The 7,941-nt window shown below is 40.6% G+C and overlaps 1 pseudogene; it reads left to right on the top strand.

Moving 5' to 3' along the window:
• The first annotated feature begins 6,709 nt into the window (after window positions 1-6,709).
• On the top strand, window positions 6,710-7,315 carry LOC129549226 (securin pseudogene; annotated as a pseudogene).
• Window positions 7,316-7,941: the final 626 nt, after the last annotated feature.

The following is a 7,941-nucleotide window of genomic DNA, read 5'->3' as shown; positions in this document are numbered from 1 at the left end:
TACCAAGATCCAAAATAAATTGAAAACGGAGAGGGGAGAGAAGACACAGAGAGACTAGATAAGACGCTGTCAAAATAATGAGGAAAGAAATGAAAGCCTGAGATGGCAAAGAAGTAGAAAGTGTGTGTTTTCACCCTGACCATCCATGTCTGCCCTTGATCTGGACCTCCCCAGTAAACAAGTACAGATGCTGAAAACACTGGCTATGCCTGGAAAGTTGCCATCTCTTCAGCCCAGGAGCATCTTCATGTTGATGGCTAGCAGGAGAGGGGCCGGCCCCCAGAGCAGCTGCTGTCAGACTGTTTTTATTCTGATGAGTTCTTGGGTGCTAGTTCTTGTCATGCTTCACATCTCAAGGTACATTCAAGCGTGGCATTTCCTGGGAAGTTAAAAGAGAAAGTCGCGTTATCTTTTGAAAAATCACAGGACAGAAACTGCAAGAAGCAAAGATCTGAGGACTACAAAGGCGGATTGACGCTTTTTGACGCTAACTTCTTTACTTGGGTAATACAGTCTGAAGTTTCAGGTAGACTGGAAAGGTTTTCTGGTCTCTTTGATGGATCTTTGTGAATAAATACCTTGTTCATGAATGGAAGGGGGATTTTTGATGTCCACAGGGCTGGAAGAATTCTTGTTATATATAAAACCACAAACAAATTACAGCATTCCCTATCCTTGCCCCGTTTCCAGACAGATAGATGAGAGGTAGGTAGGTAGGTAGAGAGAGAGATAGACAGAGAACTTAAGGAATTTGTTCTCATGATTATGGAAAGTTTGGCATATCCAAAATCTGCAGGGTGAGTTAGACACTCAGGGAGATAACCAAGACATCTGAACACCTGCTTTCCTTCCATCCAGGCAGAGACTGCCTCTGTGAGCAGCTCCCAATAAAAACCTCGGGCGTGGAGTCATGAGCTCCCTGGTGGACAGCATTTTGCAAGTGTCACCACAGCTTGTTGTTGGGGAAGTAAGCACATCCTGTGCAAGTGCACTGGGAGAGGACCCTTGGAAGATTGCATCTGGTCCCCCAGACTTTTATTGCATATTTCTTTTCCCTTTGCTGATTGTGCTTTGCATCTTTTTCTGTAATAAATCACAGTTGTGATCATGACTAGATATTGACTTCTGTGAGTCTTCCTAGGGAATCATCAAAGAACCCCCAACCCAGGGTAGTACAAGAACCCATCTTATTCCTTTTCCCCCTTGAACTACACGGAAACGCGTAACGAGAGTAAATCACATATTGTATTAAAAGAACATTATAACGGGTAACATAAAAACAGCTCAAGAGGAACCAGTGATTATATAGTATTTGGGGAATAAAAAGTACTAAAAAATACAAAGTAATGATAATAAGACAAATTATACTTTTCCATTAATTCCAAAGGACATTTCCACTGATTTTCACAGAAAATAAATTTAATTATGTATGTCCAGCAAGAACTATTATAAATCTTTTAAATAGATTCAGAATATTTTTAGTGAGGATAAGTACAGAGATCCATTAACCAAAGGGAAAAATGTTTAGGGACAAGTGAATGAAATTTCAAGCCTAATAGGTTTTGAAATCAATTTATTAGAATTATAAGGAAATCTTTCATGTATAATGATCTCTGGGTTTTGCTTAATAGTCACACTAATTAACTTCTCAAATTCAATAAAAGTGTAGGAAATTTACTTACATTCAGTTCTTGACAAATAAATCATGGTAATTACATATTCACATGGCCAATGATAATTCCTCTAATTCAGTCTAATAAGCAAGAGTTCTTTTAGATAATTACTCCTCTTTAAAAAAAAGAAAAAAATCACATGTATAAAATGATTCCTACTGATTAGGAGTTTTGAGGCTTTGTTATGATGTATGAACAAGAGTTTCCGAAATCTTCAAGTCAGTAGTAACATCCTTTCAGGTCCAGCTTTAGTAAGATGTGTATTCACAGGACATCATAACACATCCAGATGTGATCTCTGCGGGGGCGGGGGTTGAAGGTGTTGGGTGACATAGAACTGGGATTTTTCAATTTCAGGTCTGCCTTGACTTCCACTATTGCTTCATGGGGAACAAGGTAATATATCAAAATCCCAGGAAAACCATAGATGATGAATATCAAAAGCAAGGAGATCCAACCAGTCCATTCTAAAGGAGATCAATCCTGAGTGTTCATTGGAGGGACTGATGCTAAAGCTGAAACTCCAATACTTTGGCCATCTCATGCGACGAGTTGACTCACTGGAAAAGACTCTGATGCTGGGAAAGGTTGGGGGTGGGAGGAGAAGGGGACAAAGGAGAATGAGATGGCTGGATGGCATTACCGACTCTGTGGACATGAGTTTGAGTGAACTCTGGGAGTTGGTGATGGACAGGGAGGCCTGGCGTGCTGTGATTCATGGGGTCGCGGAGAGTCGGACATGACTGAGCGACTGAACTGAACTGAACTGAACTGAAGAAGTGATTAAAATCTTAGAAGTCAACCATACACCAAGCAAATTTTTCCCATCTTTTATACCACAAATAAGACTGGGGTTCCATCACTTAACATAGATCATCATCACCTGGGAACTTGTTAAGAATATAAATTATTTAACAACAAAGACAAACCAATTGAAAAATGAGCAATGGACTTGAATAGGCATTTCTGATAGATGGATAGACAGATAGAGGTAAGCAGTACATATGTGCAAATGGTCAATAAGCACATGAAAAGATACTCAATTTCACTAGCTGTAGTGTAAGTGCTTGACTTTCAATTCCTGAGGCATTCATTTCAAAAGATATCCATTCTGAATAAACATGTTGCCAGCTCTATGACACAGTTACGAATACTAACCAACCAACCAGATAAGGGACCAGACTGTCCCCACCCATGGAGGTCCCCTTTGGAAAGCCCAAGGTAATCAAGATAATTGACTGAGTGATCCCTTTGAATGACCCCACTTCTCCCTTCTTGTGCTGTGATTCCTGCTCTTATGCTTTCAATTAGCCAACAAATAGTGAATCCAAGAAACTCTAGAGACACTTCACTCTCAGACACTAATAAAGGCAGGGCCCAAGCTCTAAGCTCTCTCTTTTCACCCATTACCTCACTGTGGCCCTTGGTTGTGCAATATATCCTCCAGGACTTGTGAGTTAAAAGCATCTTCCTCAAAGGCCCCGGATGGTTTTTGCTGAAGTATGTCCTGCGATCATAACAACCACAAGGACGGGCCCAGTTGTATAAGTAGGGTCTCCCAGTGGGAAAACGTCTCTGGAGATCGCTAGGATTAATATGGCACCCCACTCCAGTACTCTTGCCTTGAGAATCCCACGGATGGAGGAGCCTGGTAGGCTACAGTCCATGGGGTTGCAAAGAGTCGGACATGACTGAGCAACTTCACTTTCTTTCACTTTTCAATGAGTTCAGCAGGCATTCCAATGGAGAGCACTACCCCCAGGAGGCTTGGGACCTATGGAACATTAATCATCAGGGAAATGCAAATCAAAGTCACGGTGAAATACCACTTCCAACCCATTAGAATGAAAAATGCAAAATATAAAAAAAAAAAAAACAGAAAACAGCAAAATTTGGTGAGGACGTGATTAAACTGCAACCCTTGAGCGCTGCTGCTGGGAATATAAAATGGTGGGGCCACTCTGGAAAATGATATGGAAAAGCTAAACAGAATTAACAAATGATCTAGCAATTCTACTTCTAGGTATATATCCAAAGAAATTGAAAGCAGGAACTCAAACAGATACTTGTACATCAGTCTTCATAGCAGCGTTATCCACAGTAGCCAAAAGGTGAGAATGACCTAAATGTCCATTGACAGATGAATGAATAAATAAATGTAGTTTATACCTAAAACAATATTACTTAACTTTAAAAAGGGATTAAATTCTGATTCATGCAGGTTCACAGAAGATGCATGAACCTTGATCTTATTGTGCGCTAAGCCAGACATGAAAGGACAAAGACCAATTCCACTTATATAAGGTGCAAAGCCACAGCTGGAGACACCCAGGACAAACAGACTAGGCCTTCTCAACCTCAAAGGACAGTGAAGTCTAATCTTAACATTTCTGAGTCCTCACCCTCTCAGTAGGCAGCAGTAGGCAGGAAGAACTGATTCATTAACAGTCATAAGCAACCCTGGGAGTTCTAGAGAGTATCTGGAGAGGAGAAACCTAGGAAGAGTTGGACTTCTTAATCACCTGACAAATGAAAGGGCATATATTTGGGTATAAATGTATAGCCATATTTTATTGTTGCAGATCAGTAAGGCCCAGACTCTTGTGCTACAAAAGGGAAATAATAATGAGATGTGATTCTCAGCAAGGTTTTTTTTTTCAACTGTCTTCTTACACACTTCCTTCCCATGGTACTTGTCTGCAATAAATCACAGTGGGAAAGAGTTTTGGCAGCCGATTCAGTAATATCTAAATATCCCTGGCAATGGAGAAGCTAGGCATTCACGAAAAGTAAAACAGGAAATAAAAGAGGAAGACTTTCAAGTCAGACAGAGAGTGGTAGGTTCTCCAGGGGTTCCCTGGGGGCTCCATTTCTTAGTGATACTTTGAGAAGCATTGTAGCCTATACTTGATTAATGGATGATATTATCATTCCTGTTATATGATGGCAGTAGACCTGTGAAAGGGGCTTCCCCAGTGGCTCACTGGTAAAGAATCCGCCTGCCATGCAGGAGATGAAGGAGATTCGGGCTCGAGCCCTGGGTTGGGAAGATTCCCTAGGGAAGGGAATGGCAACCCACTCCAGTATTCGTGCCTGCAGAATCCCATGAACAGAGAAGCCTGCAGCCATGGGGTTGCAAAGAGTCAGACATGCCTGAAGCAACTGAACAGTAGCAACAGTAGACCCGTGAAAGAAGGGCATTTAGTAAACTCTTATCTACTGCTTACTTACATCTGCTTCGTTTTTTCATTTTCTAATTTTTTAATTGGAAGATAATTGCTTTACAATGTTTTGGGTTTTATTTAAAAAAAAGATTTGAAAAATATGAACCATTTTTTTTAAAGCCTTCATTGTATTCGTTACAATGGTGCTTTTGCTTTATATTTTGGGGTTTTTTTTGGCTGCAAGGCATAAGGGATCTTAGCTCCCAGATCCCATATGGGGACGAACCTACAACCTCTGCACTATAAGTCAAAGTCTTAACCAGTAGACTGCCAGGGTAGTCCCAACTTATATCTGCTTTGATTTCACAAGACCCCATAAGCACCCTGAGTATTCTCAATAGGGACCAAGAGCCATTGGATTCTCTATTTTAATCCATTGTCTGTCACTTTGGAGCACCTCTTCCTCCACTAATAATAACCACTCTTGGTAGCAGACCTCTTTGGGTATCCTCTACTTCTCCAAGTCTGAATAATGATGATTATGTATTTTCAATCAAGGCTTAAGATATTAAGTCAGCCCAATCAATAGAAGCTTTGTATAATTCAAGTTGAGCACCTCTTTATTTCGCTTGAGAAAAGCCGTAAGGATGCTCTCGCTTCTTAGAAAGGGTTGGCTGAAGTCTAAAGATTTTCAATAAGTTCAAATTGCCAGAGAGATTTGTTTCTCGGAGGGTTTGAAAGAAAAACGATGAAAAGAATTTGAGAGTACTGCATAGGAAAGAATTATAAAGGCGATTACTCACATTAGTCACATTTTATCCATCTTCTTTCTCTGCTTTTTTCCTAAAAAACTAGAAAACACTGAATAAACAAATAAAAACACTGAAATCTGTGAGATTTTCAGTGTCGTACAAAATAACAGAACTACTATTTAATGAAGGTGTGATTCCATGAAGCTTTCAACACAGTAGAGTCGTACATATTTGCAGCCCTCTGCATGTGAGGACCCATATGCAGGGGTGATAGTGGTATTAATCTGCTCTTGGGATGAAACTAAAAAGTGGAAGTGCTGTAACTGCCAGCTCCTGTTCAAATGTTCTGTCCAAGTTAGGGGCTGAGATGACACTCCATAAAGATACGGATCACTGGTGTTCACAAGAACTTCTTCTCGGGTGCCCTTAGGTTGGCATGGAGCTCATCAAGGGACATGGTGGTGTGAATCTGGGCACTTTGCTCACAGAGTGGAAACAACGATGCTGCATTTGATCTGCCTCTGGAAGCACGGGAAGCCTGGGAGCCCGGGGGCAGCTCCTTCCATGATTTTAATGCCATTAATACCACTCACCATTTAAAATAAGATCTTGGTAATCAATGATGGTGCTTCATGAATACACACCACACCTAACGAGCTGACTGGTGTCTGCTGGAGATCTGTGAGATTTTTGGTGTTGTACAAAGTAACAGAAATATTATTACTGAAGCTGTGAGTCCATGAAGCTTTAAACATAGTAGAGTTGTACGCATTTGCAACCCTCAGCATGTGAGGAGTTCGTTTAGTAAAGTCTTATCTTCTGCTTACTTACCTCTGCTTTGTTTTTAAATTTTTTAATTGGAGGATAATAGCTTTACAACATTGTGGGGTGTTTTTTTTTTTTAAGATTTTTTAGTGATAGTCAAAGTATGTAGTAATCTATACGGTCCAGCCACCAACCTGTCAGATGTCAACCTGACAGGTGTCAGTCAACAACAATCATTGCAGCCCTACTACTGCTTTTTTTTAAAATTATTTTACGTTGGAGGACAAACAATTAACAATGTGTGTTGTAGATGAGTCTTGCGAGAGTTTGACTGTTACTCCGAACTTGATCCAGAATGGCTACTCTGATCTATGTTGATAAGGAAAATGGAGAACCAGGCATCCATGTGGCTCCTAAGGACGGGCTGAAGCTAGGGTCTGTGCCTTTCAAAGCTTTTGATGGGAGATCTCAGGTTTCAACACCACATGTTGGCAAAATATTTGATGCTCCACCAGCTTTACCAAAACCTGCCAGAAAGGCTTTGGGAACTGTCAACAGAGCTACAGAAAAATCAGTTAAGACAAATGGACCACTCAAACAGAAACAGACAACTTTCTCTACCAAAAAGATTACTGAGAAGACTGTTAAAGCAAAAAGTTCGGTTCCTGCCTCGGATGACACCTATCCAGAAATAGAAAAATTCTTTCCTTTCAATCCGTTAGATTTTGAGAGTTTTGACCTGCCTGAGAAGCACCAGATCGCACACCTCCCCTTGAATGGAGTGCCTCTCATGATCCTGGATGAGGAGAGGGAGCTTGAGCAGCTGTTACACGTGGGCCTCTCTTCGCTTCTGAAGATGTCTCCTCCACTGTGGGAGTCTAATGTGTTGCAGTCTCCCTCAAGCCTTCTGTCGACTCAGTATGTTGAATTGCCACCTGTTTGCTGTGACTTAGATATTTAAATTTCTTAGCACTTTATAGTTTGGGTATGTATTAATAATTTGTATTAATAAAGCATTTCTTTGTTTAAAAAAGCCAACAATGTGTGTTGTGTTAGTTTTAGGTATATGGCAAAGTAATTTAGGTATACATGTATCTTTTTCAAATTCTTTTCCTATTTAGGTTATTATAGAATATTGAGCAGAGTGCCCCGTGCAGTACGTCCTTGTTGGTCATCTGTTTTAAATACAGCAGTGTGTACATGTCAATTCCAGACTCCCAGTCTATCTCTCCCTTCAGCTGTTCCCCCCTGGTAGTCACAAGTTTGTTCTCTACTTCTGTGAGTCTGTTTCTGTTTTTTAAGTAAGTTCATTTGTATCGTTTCTATTTAGATTCCACATAAAGGGATGTCAGACAATATTTCTGTCTGACTTAATTCACTCAATAGGACACTCTCTAGGTCCACCCATGTTGCTGCAAATGGCATTATTCCATTTTTTTTTAATGACTGAGTATTATTCTATTGTATACACAGGGAGTTGGTGATGGACAGGGAGGCCTGGCGTGCTGTGATTCATGGGGTCGCAAAGAGTTGGACACGATGGAGCAACTGAACTGAACTGAACTGAAAACAGCTTATAACATCTTT

Source organism: Moschus berezovskii, chromosome 26, assembly GCF_049115385.1.
Source record: "Moschus berezovskii isolate FMDL1 chromosome 26, NW_MosBer_1.0, whole genome shotgun sequence".
NCBI lineage: Eukaryota > Metazoa > Chordata > Mammalia > Artiodactyla > Moschidae > Moschus > Moschus berezovskii.
The sequence above is the reverse complement of the archived record's forward strand: the minus strand, read 5'-3'. Positions and strand labels throughout refer to the sequence as shown.